This window comes from Alexandromys fortis, unplaced genomic scaffold, assembly GCF_014885135.2.
Source record: "Alexandromys fortis isolate MF-2015 unplaced genomic scaffold, M_Fortis_MF-2015_v1.1 scaffold_168, whole genome shotgun sequence".
In the NCBI taxonomy this organism is placed as follows: domain Eukaryota; kingdom Metazoa; phylum Chordata; class Mammalia; order Rodentia; family Cricetidae; genus Alexandromys; species Alexandromys fortis.
In genome coordinates, this window is record NW_026068058.1 from 3406494 (window position 1) to 3421677 (window position 15184).

General features: G+C 49.2%; 1 protein-coding gene across 1 annotated transcript in view; it reads left to right on the plus strand.

The window, feature by feature from the left end:
• The first annotated feature begins 3759 nt into the window (after positions 1-3759).
• Positions 3760-15184, plus strand: part of Kcnj5 (potassium inwardly rectifying channel subfamily J member 5) — a 31113-nt gene continuing 19688 nt past the window's right edge. Inside the window, exon 1 of the mRNA XM_050120062.1 lies at positions 3760-3936. The gene's annotated coding sequence lies outside the window, so the exon portion shown is untranslated. The remainder of the gene's footprint in view (positions 3937-15184) is intronic.

The window sequence follows — 15184 nt, forward strand, 5'->3', positions numbered from 1 at the left end:
TCTCTCTCTCTCTCTCTCTCTCTCTCTCTCTCTCTCTCTCTCTCTCTCTCTCTCTCTCTCTCTCTCTCTCTCTCTCTCTCTCTCTCTCTCTGTGTACATGGTCGGTGTCCACGGATTGGATATCTCTCTCTCTCTCTCTCTCTCTCTCTCTCTCTCTCTGTGTGTGTGTGTGTGTGTGTGTGTGTGTGTGTGTACATGGTCGGTGTCCACTGATTGGATAGCACTCTCTCTCTCTGCCTCCCTCCCTCCCTCCCTCCCTCTCTCTTTCTCTGTACATGCAATTTTAGTATAAATAAGCCTTAAGACAGAAAAGCCAAATTCGGGTTGCTAATTCTTGAGGGAAAAGGATGTATTACTTTAGGGGGTTCAGTAGATGCCATCTGACTATTTGTCAAATATTGAGAAAATCTTCATGGTCTGATATCTGCCGATCCTGGAGAGCCTATTATCATACACGGTAATGTAAGAGAGAGTCTCCTAGCTTGAGAAGAAAAAGACTTAAGATATTTGTCTTAGAAGAGGTTTAGTTAGGATTTCAGAGTATAACTCAACAAACTCTTTTAATTAATATTTTATCTGGCAGGAAATATTTATGAGACATTACCGGCCTCATAAATGCAAATGCAGTTTCTATAAATAGGAGAAAAATTATATCCTCTAAGTGTCATACGCTAAAGAGAAAAACTTTAACTGTGAACTCAGCTCCTGCTCATGAAAGAAGGGAAGAGATGCAGAGAAAGAGGACCGAGGAGGTGGGCCCGCGCTCTAATTAACAGCGAGAATACGCAGCAGCTCCGCTACTTTCTTGTACTTCTCACTGATTTCCGGACGATGAAAGGCACACTTAGCACCTTCCAAGCTCTCTGAGTACAGTGTCACCTGTCCTTAAATGCCATTGTGCTCCCCCACAGACACGGGCTGGAGAAGCCCAGAACACCCTAAATCTGTCAACACTAGTCAGGACTAGAATCCCAGCCGCTCCTACTCAATTTCAGGCCCAGGCTAAGCACACACACACACACACACACACACACACATGAGAGAGAGACACACACACACACACAGAGACACACAGAGAGAGACAGAGAGAGAGATCCAGATTTTTCTGTCTCTGGTTTAAGGTCCCAACATTGAGAGAATATTGTCAAAGCAGTTCTGCCCAGACCACCGTGTTTTGTTACAAATTCTCCCACGTCCCATCAAGAGGCAGACGGAACACCGTGTCTTCTCTACTAACCTGAAGGCCACTGCTGCTGCAGAGTGGAACATAGAGCTGAGACTCAGCAAAAGCTTCAAGTGGGCATCAGTTAGCTGGACCTCAGAGAATACGGCTTCTCATGACAGTCAAAGAGTCAAATACTACCTGCCGAGTGTTCAACCAGCACATAATGGTCGTCCTGGCTAGCTTTATGTCAGCTTGACACAAACTAGAGTCATCTGAAAGGAGGGAACCTCAATTAAGGAAATTCCTCCATAAGATCCTAAGGTATTTTCTTAATTAATGATTGATGGGGGCAGGCCCATCCCACTGTGGGTATTGCCACCCCTGGGCTGGTGGTCCTGGGATCTATAAGGCAGACTAAGCAAGCCATGATGAGCCAGCCAGTAAGCATCGTCCTCCATGGCTTCCTCAGCAGCTCCTGCCTCCAGTTCCTGCCCTGTTTGCGTTCCTGTCCTGACTTCCCCAGGGATGGACTACAATGTGGAAGCATAAGTCAAATAAACCCTGTCCTCCTCAACTGGCCCTTGGTCACAGTGCTGCGCCCCAGCAATAGTAATCCTAACCAAGACAATGAGATGAACACAAAGACAGTCAGAGTCCCTTGAGGGACAGACAGACAGATTTCCTGGCTAACAGAGTAAGCCACAGTGAGTAACCAGGGGCAGGCGCTGGCCTGGTGGCACTTAGCGCTGTTCCTGGGTGGGCCCTTCAGGCCCAGTGACAGGCATGTTTCTCCTTGTCGTGGAATAAACCAGCTTCCTTGTCATGGCCATCATTCATATGATAAATAAATATTCTCCCATAATAAATATAAACAACAGGAGCTAGGGCCTGGGGATACACAAACACAGGCAGGCTGTGTTTGCCTTTGGGGCCAAAGAATGCTTACTCTAAGCCTGATATCGTGGTGTTTAATCCTAAAGGCTGGGTAACAAAGATGGGTAGGAGCTGACACCACTGAGTTCTATAGGCTCTCCTGAAGGCAGCCGCAGATAGTCACCTGCTGGCTCTCCCAGACAGCATTCCTCCCTGTGCAGTTCACAGGGATGGAAGAATAGAGTCCTCTTTGCTCAAGGCCGGGAGTCCACAGAAGAGAGGTGAGGAGAGTGGGCGTTTCAGGCAGCACGGAGAAGGAAGGGGCTGTGTAGGGACGGACAATAGATCCCGGAAGGCTGCTCAGCCCCCAGAACAGCAGCCAACCGAGTGCATACATGGAGAAAGTCGCACAGAAAATGAAATAAAACCTTGAGATCCGATCAGACGCAGAGAATGTGGATACAGAACAATGTACAAGAAAAGGACTGGGGGTGGTGGGTTTGGTGTTTAATGAAACACGGGGATTCAGGACTGTGCCATCAATACCCTTATCACACAGTTTTCATTAGCATACTTATTAATACAACAGTGTGCACAGGACTTCATTTCTGAAATGACACTACACTTTTCATATTTTATATAAAGAGCCTTTGGGAAGAGACAAAGAGAGAAGTGGGGCAGTGGGAGGCAAGGCACCCACCTTAACCGGAGGTGGTTCAGGTCTCATTTGTCCTTCTATGCAAGGCCTTCCCTGCCATTCCCGCCTACCTATAGGCTGCTTAGGAGAAGGCTCTTAAGCAGAATGCCCTAACAGACCATTTCCTTCTCTCTTCTCTAGACTTTCACCTCCAGTCAGAGGTTCAGACCTTCAAAATCTGGTCCAGCTACAGGAGCCAAACTCGTCGGCGTAGGGATACAGCTTGAGGTGCCACCAGGACAGTGACTCCTGACTTCCCTAGGAACGTTCCCACCTGTTGCATTAGGTCTCTGGAAAGGCATTTCTGTCAACACCCCCCCTTCAAAGCGCCCCCAGAGTGACTGCACAGTCCCTGCAAGGCTCTGAGCCTGCATTTTTCTGCCCCAAGAATTTCTCCTGTCTGCGCCTCTGTAGCCTTTACACACAGGCACGCGAGCGCTCAAACACTCGCGGGGGCGCTTACACACATCCATGGGCGCACACACGAGCGATCACACATACACACATATACACGCGAGCCTTCCCACATGTACACGGGGCCGCTCTCACAAACTCAGCATCAGCCGGTTTAGGTCTCTGACTAGAAGCACAGGAGCATCTCTAGGGAAGTCCAGGAGGGAGGTGGCGAACCAGAAGAGAAAGGGGGGGAGAGGGGGGACAGTGGGCAAGACAGTAGGGCGGAGGCTGCTAGCTCTCTCTGATAGGCCTCCAGCACCCAACTCCTTGCCAAGTGACTACGACCCCGATACCAACAGCCCCCATGCATCTTTACTATCTGCCCCTTTGTGCACGCATTTTCCCACATTGCTGTCTTTCCTTGTTGTTCTTCTTTGCCTGTGGCCCTTTAAATCGTATTCTTTTCCAGAGATTCAATTGTAGGGGGACAGAGGGAGGAGAACCCAGGGGGACGGGAGGGGATGAGGCGGGAGAAGAGAGAAGGGCGGGGAGGAGAAGGACAGCGGAGAGCCTCCTGCTGCTCTCTCTAGCTGGAAGGGCGAGGCAGACCCGTGAAGGGGCGGGAGGTTTAGGCGCCTCTGCCCGCAGGACTTGCGACTCCTGAGTAGCACAGGGCAGCTGCCAGGAGGTCGGCAATGCCTGAGGCTAGGGAATCCCCGGGAGAGCCCTGAGCGCCACCTGCACCGCCTTGGAAGGACGACCAGAAGTTAGACCCAGGGGTTCAGAGAAGCTCCCTTCTCTACAAGTAAGTTGTCTCCTTTTCCCTTGAGTCCGTTCCCAGCCCAGAGACTCCCCAAAGCCGGACCGGGGGTGTGGGGTGTGGGTTCCTTCGGTTCTGAAAGCAGACGTACACCGCCCCGCACCTCTGAGCCTGCCAGGTTGCGATGGGATGGGAACAAGATCCCGAGGTCCAAAGTTCAGCAAACCCAAGCTTGGCTGTAGCAGCCAGCCTCCGGGAGATGAGGAGTCCAGCCTCCCGAGGACTGTAAACGCCCCTGCTCTCGGCGCCAGACCCGGATACCTGGGCGCCCGAAACAGCCTTCCATCTTTGGCTTGCCAGACCAGGCTGTGGGAGGAGATAAAGAGAACCTTGCTCCCACTAACAGCTCTACCTTAGAGTGGGTGCCGAGATAGCCAGGTGGGACGAACCCCTGAACCTTAGACTCTCGGCTTCAGCTGAGTTCTGGTCAAATTGGGAAGCCTCTCGTGTGGTGCCAGACGCCCCCCCCCCCCACTTCTCCACCCCGCCCCCGTGCGCTGGACGCTACTTACATGCTTTCGTTCGTTTTTAAACATCTTTGCCATATTCAAAAAGAAAGGAAAAAGAAAAGAAAAAAAAAGAAAAGGTTAAAGATAGAAGCTGAGGAGCGCGAGTATACTGTCATAGTATTTTTGTTTTTGTCTTTCCCTGACCGTGTTTCTTCCTGGAGATCCGCTCCGCAGACCCTGATTCTGTCAGGGTTTTTCTCAAATGATGCAAGGACAGGCCACTGGGAGGGGGCTTTTCTATCCTGGGGCTGTGGAACCGACTTTGCTCAGTGCTGGCTCCTCAAAATTCCACGGGATACCCCCAAGGGGAAGTAGGAGGTTCTAGCCTGCCCAGTATCGTACTAAAAACTGAGGACCTTTTCAAATACATGATGACCCACGGGAATATGTATGTTTACCAAAAACTCTAATATTCTTCTAGGTTAAGCAGGAGTTACCAATCCTACCCTACAGGTTAGAAACGGCAGCCCAGGGAGGATGAGTAACTTGCTTTTAACACACAGCTTATGACAGGAGATTCTCATCTATATCTGACTCCAAATTGTACATACCTATTCGTTAACATAAGCAAGCTGCCTAGTTCACAGAGCACATTCCCACGTGGGAAAGTCGGGAAAAGCTGCTGGTATTTATGGAGCTGGGATGCTAACCTGGACACAAGTCCTGTATGATGGAGTTTGGTTTTCCTGTTTCTAGAAGGAACGAAAGCAAAAGGAACTCTGGGCCCTAAAGGGCACATCTAATCCTCTCAGCCAATGCCCTTGCTTAGGTATGTCTCCCCCATCGCTGTTTATTTTGTTTTGAGAGACCAAGTATCACTCTGTAGCTGCTGCTGGCCTTGAATTCACAGAGATCAGCCAACCTCTGCCTCTGGAGGGCTGGGATTAGAGGCAGGACGCACATGGTGCCTGGTTTAGGTGAATGCCGTCTTAAATCCCATCCCAGGGTTTCCTAGGCTCTGGCAGGTGAGCAGAACAGAGTGATGTGGGAATTTAGAAGTGGATTGAACTGGGTTCTGACATGAAAGTGTTGGTTAGACCCCTTGGGATCAGAGACTATTAAACATGTACTAGTCTTACAGGGGAAGGCTCTGCTTCCAGGGCGAGTTGTATGGTCCAGGGTGTGCTTGGGAGCACGACTGAATCAGACCACCGTTGAAAGAGGAATCATCACAGAAATAACTTCATCCTCCAACAACACCCAGCCATCTTCCCCAGACTTACTACCTAGCTTTCTAACAGAAAAGAGCCCAGTACCCTGGTGTCGCCTCTCCAAGACAGCTACCAACTGCTGGCCACTCAGAAGCAGCATTTCTTGCTTAAGACCGTGTCTGTTTTTAGCATAAAATGAGTGCGTTCTATGCTCCATCTAGCAAACAGGTCAGCTGGGGGGGGGGGGCGAGAAGACGGGGGAGGGCAGGAGACGGATGGGACAGGTCATCCCTTCTGTCCAGAGCTGTCCCGAAGCTGAAATACCTACTCTGTATAAAGTCAGTTCTCAGCAGGATTCCCCAGTATAGATTTCCCCGAGGCTGCCTTCCACATGCTGAGCATGCAGAACACCTCTCTTTGTGGGTCCCATAGCCTTGCTTCCTCTGGTACATGATGCATGAGTTGCAAGGTTTCTCTGGGGTCCTCTGCAACTGTGCGACTGGGTTTCTGGTCCATCAATTGAGGAGCCTTCTAAGGCTGTTAATGGTCATTTGTGATGAAGGTTACCTCACAGCAGGGTGCCCAGTCTTGAGTTCCCACTTATGTTTAAGGTGCTGGGATTCTGCATGCCTTCTGGGGGCAAGCCCCTGAAATAAATGCTGGAAGTTCATATACCTGAAAACTCCACCCACTTCTGAATGTTATTTAGAATCAGTTCAGCATCCAGTTGATCACCTAGCATGCCCCCAGGAATAAATAATTGGAGTCTTTTGATTTTTTGTATATATATATATATATATATATCCCCCTCCCCTCCCTTCTTCCTCTCTCTATTTCTACCCTCTCCCATGAACCCACACTCCCAGTTTACTCAGGAGATTTTGTCTTTTTCTACTTTCCGGGTAGACTCTCTTAGGGTCCTCCTTGTTGTCTAGGTTTTCTTGATTTGTGAATTGTAGGTTGTTTTTTTTTCTTTGCTTTATGTCTAAAAGTCACTTATGAGTGAGTACATATTATATTTGTTTTTCTGGATCTGGGTTACCTCACACAATATGATGTTTTCTAGATCTATCCATTCGCCTGCAAATTTCAAGATGTCATTTTTTTCCCTCTGTGTTGTACTCCATTGTGTAATGTACCACATCTTTTTTATCCATTCTTCAGTCAAGGGGCATTTAGGCTGTTTCTAGGAGCCTTTTGGATATACTCATTTAGGTAGGGTTGTTTTCCATTAAGAACATTAGCTAAAACTTGCCTGTATTTTTCAACCCTATACTGACCAGATTTTTAGGCAGGGAGTGGAGGACAATGGAGAGAAATTGAGTGGGGGTAGGAATCCACCGGTGGCTCAGTGTACCCATTTTCAGACTAAGCTTCTCACCGTGTGAACTGGCCACTGAGAGGCAGTGTTTCTGAAGGGACCCATCATCAATTGTCTGCTAAGACACTTGTCAGCCTTGGGAACATTTTCTTTCTTTCTTCCTTCCTTCCTTCCTTCCTTCCTTTCTCTTCTTCCTTTCTAGAGACAGGAGAATGAGAGTTTACATACAAGGAATTACAGGGAGAAATTTGAATAAAATTACTTACATAAGAAGTGGCTTTCTTTAAAATTATTTTAAAAGTGAGGAGAGGAAGCCCAGTGGAAGGGACTGGGTGGCTGTCCTGGGTGTCCAGTTCCTCCTACCTCGACTTTCTGATAAGGGAGCTATTCTTGTCAACAGAGCCCATGGTGACAGCAACCTTTGCCAAGAGTTGTGTTAATGCTAAATGTCAAAAACGAACCTTTATCACAACGACTCTGGAGATCCTGGCTGGAGCTTAAATGTTAAATTCTGCTGTCATTGGGGACCTGAGCAGGCTGGGAGCAAAGGTCAGGGTTAATCTGACCAGTTAGCAGGTAGCAACAGCACTTCCTGGTCACCAAGGACAAACCCCCAGGCTGGCCAGAGTGTCTGAGATGAAGGGGAAGAAGTTGGGTGGGGTTTGGCAGGCACCTCATCATGGCCCTGATGTGGCTGCTGGAGCTGGGAAATGCTGCCTCTCAGCTTCCTCTCCCATTCCAGCCTTCCGATCTTGCAAAAGAGGTCTGGGATTCAGGTCTGACTGTATGAGCAAATGAATATGCGGATAGAAGGTTGTGTTATTGGCTTTGATGAGTACATGCGCCTTGTATTAGATGATGCAGAAGAGATTCAGTCTAAAACAAAGTCAACAAAACAGCTGGGTCGGATTATGCTGAAAGGAGAAGCTGTTACTCTGCTCCAGAGTGTTTCCAGCCTGAGGCTGCCAAGCACTGGAGAAGTCGAAGAGAAAGTACAGTGCCTTTAAAGTGGTCGTCTGTTGGGAGCACAGTCCCGAAACATTTATTCATATTGTCTTAGTGGCCCCTGTGTCATCATCAGGTGACAATGAATGCAGTGAGCTTGTTTTTTATTACATTAAAAAAAAAAGTCAAGGAGATGGATAGACAGCTCCGAGATTAGAACTCATTGCTCTTTGGGTAGATTGGACTTTGGTTCTCAGCCCCCATATCTGGGAGTTCACAACTCACGTGCAGGCGCACACATCAGTGAATAACAAAATAACTCTTTTTTTTTTTTTAAATTTAAACTTTTCCATGGTGGCTATCATTTTACATTCCTACGAACAGCAACGAGTAGCCCAGCTTCTCAGCACCCTTGCCAACATTTGCTGCCACTCCTGTGCTCTAGCCTTTCTGACCGGTGTGTGCAGTAGCTTGCTGTGGTTTGCTTGCTTTGTTCCCGTGGATAAGGAGCTAGCACCTTCCATCATGTTTGTTTCCTCTCTGTTCATGTCCTGCAACGTCTCCGGCCTGTTTTCTAATTGGATTGCTCTTTGTTTCTCAGTTCGGTTTTGGGGAGTTCTTTATACAGGGTGGGCATGAGTCCTTTGTCAGATATGCACTCTGAAAGTCTTTCTCCCACTCTGTAATCTGTCCTGTCATCCCCTTAGAAAGCCTTTTTCTAAAGCAGATGTGTTCATGATGAATATTGTCATTTTTGTTGTATGGATTACGCTTTTGATGTCAAGTGTAAGAACTCTGCCCAGCTACCCTAGATCTGGAAGCGTTTTCCACAAGCTCTCTCCTCCTCTTACAGCTAAGATCCATTTTGAGATTCTTTTTTTTTTTTTATAAAGCCAGAGACTTCAGTTTCCCCCCGCACCCCGATGTCAGATCACCCCTTCCTCGTTTGTCGAAAAGGTGATCTTTTCTCCATTGAATTTCTTTTGCACTTTTGTTGAAAACCAGATTTAATCAAGAACATTGACTGTCGTTGTGAAGGTCTCTTCTGGCTTTCTGCTCCTTTGGGCTCTGTGCATCTCCTTCTACCACCACATTCCTGTTTACCCCAGCTGTGAAGTGATTCTTGAAATGGGAGGATTGATCCTTTCCACTTTATTCTTGTTCCAGACTTATTTTTACCTATGCTGAACTGTTTATCTCCCTAACGGATCTTAGTAAAATCTTCCTTGTATGCGAAAGAAAACCCTTGGGATGAACTTCCTGCCACCTTGGGGAAAGTCCCCATCATTATCACAGTTGTCTTTGAATCCGCAGACCCGGTGTGCTTCTCTGTTCAGTTAGCTCTCCTCTCTCCTTCGATTGCTTCCACACTTTGCAGTCACCAGCAGTCCTGGTTGCCTCTACCAGAAGTTAACCGTGGGACGCTGGGAATCACGGAAAATGGGCCAGACAACATCCATCTTGAAATGGCATAGAAAAAACTGAAGATGATGGCAAGAACCTCACAGGCGTACAGGAAGTACAATGACACACGACCCCTGGACAGAGTCCTTGGTCATTCTCCTTGCTTCCTTTTCAGAAGAACCTCTGCTTCTCAACTCTTGTTGTTGTTTTGTCTTTTGTTTTTTTGAGACAGGGTTTCTCTGTGCAGTGCTGGCTGCCCTGGCACTGGCTCTGTAGACCAGGCTGGCCTCAAACTCACACCGATCCACTTGCCTGATTAAAGGCCTGTGCCACCACAGCCTGGCTGCTCCTCAACTCCTGTCTCCAGTCCTCTGTCCTTCTATGTTTCCCCTGTTCTTACCAACTTTCCCCCTTTTCATTCATTCTCCAAAGACATTTACATCTTTCCTGTGCTGTGGGACCTGAAGCCAGTCTCTCTCCCTTGTATTCTGAAGATGTTGAGGGAGACTCTAAAGCTGACCAGCCTGGGTTTAAACTTTGATGAAGTTTGCACACACACACACACACACACACACACACACACACACACACACACTGTGCTTGTGTTATCAACCAGACAAGGGGAAAGGACTACCAACCCCACGTCTTGTCTAAAGAGACTAAGTAAATAGTACACACACAATGTTCAGAATTAGGTTTCGGCTGTAATTCTGGGGACCATACCTATTGTACCCTTGTTCCCTGTTTTTCCCTCACTCCTGGCCCATGTCTCCCCTCACCTCACCCTTTCCCCTCTACATAAACATTCGCACATTCACCCCATCTGCTGGCTTGCTGTTCTCAGCTCCGCACTTCATGTGATCCTCTCTAACCATCCCTGACCCATCGGCACCAGCCCACGGAATCTGTCCCCCAGGCCTTAGAGCGAAAACAAGTATCTTTTCTTTTCATTTTTGATTTAATTATTAATCCTCTTTATTATTTAATGCAGAATTCATACAATGTGGAGTTACAATGAAGACATGTATTAAAATTACCGTGTTTGCTTTCATAGAGATGCCAGGCTTACAAAGACAAAAGATACTAGACAGATACAAATGTGTGGAAAATGGAATAGGAATTAAGTTGATTTTCATGCCTTTTTTTCATTCATGATTTTTTCAAACATCTTCTGCAGAGGACTGGAAGGATACCTTGTGCTATACAAGTATGCCCCAGCCGAGTATCAAAGCGAAAGGAGCTGAGGGCAGCCCCCACAGCTCTCCAGGGTGAGCCACGAAATATTCTAGTTGAAGGAAGCTAGCAGTCCTCTCCACAGAAGTTTCTCTTTTTCCTCCCTGCATGTTCTCCAAAGAAGTAAAGTACCAAGCAGAATGCTAGCACGCTCTCTCTCCTTCCCTCCCTCCTCCTCCTCCTCCTCCTCCTCCTCCTCCTCCTCCCCCCCCTCCCCCCCCCCCTCCTCCTCCTCCTTCTTCTCTCTCTCTCTCTCTCTCTCTCTCTCTCTCTCTCTCTCTCTCTCTCTCTCTCTCTCCTGGTCCTCTCTCCCTGGAAGTCCCACAGCCGCCATTTAGTCCCCACTTAGTTCCCTTCTGCTTTCGTCTTTGTCACAGCTCTCAGGATTCCTGTTTCTTTAATGACACAATAGCCAGGGGATTAGTCCAGAGCACTTCTAATTGGGCACTTATTTCTCTCCAGACACCAAAAGCCAATGCAGGAGGCTTTATGACTTCCTTACACAGGTGATGGGGTATCAGCCAAGGATGCTGTTTGAGCCAGCAGCCAATCGCCACCTTGACCTGGGTAGCCTGAGGGTCCAAAGGCCCCAAACTCACCTTCTGCTCTTCCTTTAGAGCCACTTGACCCCTTTGTTGTGCGGCTAGAAGTCAGGGTCACCTGTGAGGCCTACTGCGAAATCACACAGTGTCCCCATTACAGCCTCAGTGTGTCTGTTGGTGGCTTCCTAAGAAGGAGGGGCAGTACCAGTGCTTTACCAGGTACCTCGACTTTGCAGCTCTAAAATGGGGCTAATGCTATCAGAGCCTCATGGGTCAATGGGAGAGCTTTGGAAGAACCCAGAAGAACTGCAGACACCATTGCTATCCATGATCACACTGATGTACGGTAGTGGTCCCTGTGCGATTCTAGTGAAGGGGCCAGGGATATTATATTAGAATTCGGCAAGATCAGATGGCAAGTAGTTTCTTCAGCGTGATGATTCCATGGGCATCCTTATAGGGAAAGAGACTAAGGGTGGAAATCCATTGGGTAAATGTGATCCACGGAACAGGTGTGGTCAAGAGAGTCAGGATTACAATTCATAATCAAGATCATTGGATTCTGATGGGCAAGAAGAAGCTTGGGTAGTGTGGGCCCGGGGCTGGGCTCTGCAGCTTCTCTACATGTGGCCTTGGGCAAGTCATCTGTCTGCTCTAAACCACAGTCTCTATCTGCACAATGGGTGCATAATATTTAGTACCTAATGTTGTCAAGCTAACATAGGTAGAGTGCCCAGTTCAGAGTTGTCAGCACACACACACACACACTCGCGCGCGCGCGTGCACACACACACACACACACACACACACACACACACACATACACACATGCATGCATGCCCCACATTACTTACAGAGTTTTTCTACAAAGAAGTCAGTACAACCTGCTGCAAGATATACACTGAACACATGCCTACAATAAAGCTAGAAGATAAATAAAGCTAGCAGAGTTTGAAGCTGTGGGGAACACAGCACAGACGCCCCTTTCTAAGCATGGTGCCCTGGCTTTCATATCTGAGTCCAAGTGTGGCACAGCGGAGTGACTCTGCCTCGACTTCAGTCCCCTGTCTTTTTCTCTGGCTTGACTCTGCATCCGACTTATGCTGAAGGGCCGCTTTCACGGCTCTCCTCTGAGGAGCAGAGGCAGCTGGGATGCGGGCCAGAGGTGTCCTGAGCAGAGGAGACTGCACGTCTGTGACAGATCCCCAGGGACGGAGTCTGTACAAGGCCGATGGAGAGGAGCCCTCATCCACCCCTGACTTCTGCTCACCATTCCCTTGGGTGGAGCTTTTCTCAGCCCATAGCCCGGCAACCAGAGCACAGATACAGCCCTGTAGTGATGACGTGTCCCTTCTGAAACCATCTACTCCTAGAGTCGCCTTGCTCCTGGCTCTACACTCCACCAAGTGCCCCTTGCCCTGCTCCTGGAGCATGGCCTATGCTTGTCACTGCCCCTAAAGCCACAAGAGATCTTTACTGTGGTTGTAGGAGCTTTTTCCAGGGCCTTCTGCTTAGAGCAAAGTTTAAAAAAACATGCATTCCTCAAGCCCTTGTGAGCCTCGCAAGACATAGCAACAGCCCACGTATAAGCTCTGGCACCTGCATTCAGCCCCACTTACCTGGCATGGTGCCACAGTCCTGCTATGCCACCATGACTGACTGCTGGTGATTGGCATCCATTGCATCTAAGACAGACGGCGGCAGTGGAGAGGTGACCTGCTCTGCTCACTTGTCCTTACAGTCTCTCTGAAGGGCTTGCATTTGCAATCAGAACTCTCTTCCCATTGGGAGCCTCGCCACCACCATAGCCCATTGCCCAGTGTGCTGTTCTCTGAAGCCCTCTGGAGGGAGTGCTTGTTCATGAGGAAGAGGTGTCCATCTGCATGACAGAGGGGCTGGGATAAGGTTGTATGGAGCAGCCAGGTCTTGTAGGAACAGAGGAGACAGCCTTTGACCTGTTTCTGTTGGGGAGCGCGCCCAGTTTGAAGCCCCTGCCTCCTTTTGTCCTGCCAGTGCGCGAGCAGTAAAGAGAAGAGGAAATGTGCCAGGATCACCATAACCCAAAGTACAGTCTACCTCACTCAGGGAGGAGGCCCCTCTCCCACACAGGAGCCCAGAAACAGAATTTGGCAGATGCTGAACCTGGTGCCCAGACACCTATTTCTTTACCTTGTACAATGTTTCCAAAATTGAACCCACCATCATAACACAGATGATAATGCGTTATCTTTCTTTTCTTTTACTATTCAGACCGAGTCTCACTGTGTGGCTTAGTCGGCTCTCTCTGAAACTTGCTGTGTAGCCAAAGCTGCTCGCACACTTGCGAGCCTCCTGCTTCAGGCACCCCAGTGCTGGGATCAGCCATGTGCCACCATGTGCCATGTGCCACCATGTGCCATCATGCCCAGCTCCATCTCCAAATCTTTTCGTTTCTAGAAGAAAAGCAGTTGATGCACAGCCTCAATTCCACACCACACCACCCTGACACCGTCCTTCCACAACACACTTACACAGGGCTGCTACGGTCCCCACCGTGCTCCCTAAGCTATTGTCCCCACCGTGCCTTCCCGTGCTCCCTAAGCTATTGTCCCCACTGTGCCTTCCCGTGCCCCCTAAGCTACGGTCCCCACCGTGCCTTCCTGTGTTCCCTAAGCTATTGTTCCCACCTTGCCTTCCCGTGCTCCCTAAGCTACAGTCCCCACTGTGCCTTCCTGTGTTCCCTAAGCTATTGTTCCCACCGTGCCTTCCTGTACTCCCTAAGCTATGGTCCCCACCGTGCTCCCTAAGCTATGGTCCCCACCGTGCCTTCCCGTGCTCCCTAAACTATGGTCCCCACCGTGCCTTCCCGTGCTCCCTAAGCTATGGTCCCCACCGTGCCTTCCCGTGCTCCCTAAGCTATGGTCCCCACCGTGCTCCCTAAGCTACAGTCCCCACCGTGCCTTCCCGTGCTTTCTAAGCTATGGTCCCCACCGTGCCTTCCCGTGTTCCCTAAGCTCAGAACGATTTTGTTTACATTTACCGTCTGTTTGGATAATTGCTTTTCCTAGACTAAAGAGAAAAAAGTATTTCAAGTCTTTATAAAACAAAGTATCCAATGCAAACCAGGCTAAGAGGCACATACTTACAATCCCAACACTCCAGGGGTGGAGACAGGAGGACCAGAATTTCAAGATCATCCTTGGCTTGAGGCCAGCCTGGCGTACTGAGACCCCAGTTCAAAAAAAAAAAAGGAAAGAAAAAGAAAAAGTAAATAAAACGAGGTGTGAGAAAACATTACATCTGAGTTAAAATAGGAGAACGCCTGTTATCTGCCCAAGACTGGTAAGCAGCTGTGCAGGGTCTGCCTAGAGAGCCCAGGGCAGCTGTGACTCACTGGCGCCTCCTATCTGCTTCTGTAGATAGCAGAGGTCAGTGCCCAGCATGGGTTCTGTTTGCTACCAGCGTGTACAGTGCACTAGTCACAGTATTCCTGAGGAGCAAAGTATTTCCCTCGACCCCTGGCAGAAGCAGACTCCCTCAGATGAAGAGTAATCCAATGGGGGGGGGGGAGAACGAAACAAGTGGCTGCCACCCACACTCTGCTGTGTAGGGTCCACTGTGTAAGCAGACTCTTCCGTGAGGGAAGGGGGACAGCATTAGTGATTCTCCCAGCAGGGGTGATGCTCCCTGGACCGCAGGGGGTCTCGATCTCCCGGGAACAATGAGGGACAATGCTGTCATCTGGGTCTGGGGTATCAGGAGAGAAGCAGGAGGGCCCAGGGAGAAGACAACCCCAGAGAGCAGAGAAGCAGCCATGCCGCTAGCAGCCTAGGAACGCAGCAGTCAATATTAATTGGCTTCCTGGCACAGATCAGGTGTCTGTCAGTCTGGCTGCAAGCTGGGTCAGCTTTCTCGAAGCCATGGAAGCATGGAACAGCTTGGCCAGACTCTGCGAGCTGATGGGGTGCAGCCTGCGTGCAGAGCGTGTGAAGTCAAGAGGAACCTGGCCCTGCCACTCAGGCGCTGCGGCCTTAAGCAGGTTAGCAGGTTACTTAACGGCTGTGCGTTTATGATTTGCAACACCAAACTATTAAAAGGGACGAGAGAGACGTGGGTGAGAGGATGCATTGCACAGATGCCCAGAGCGGA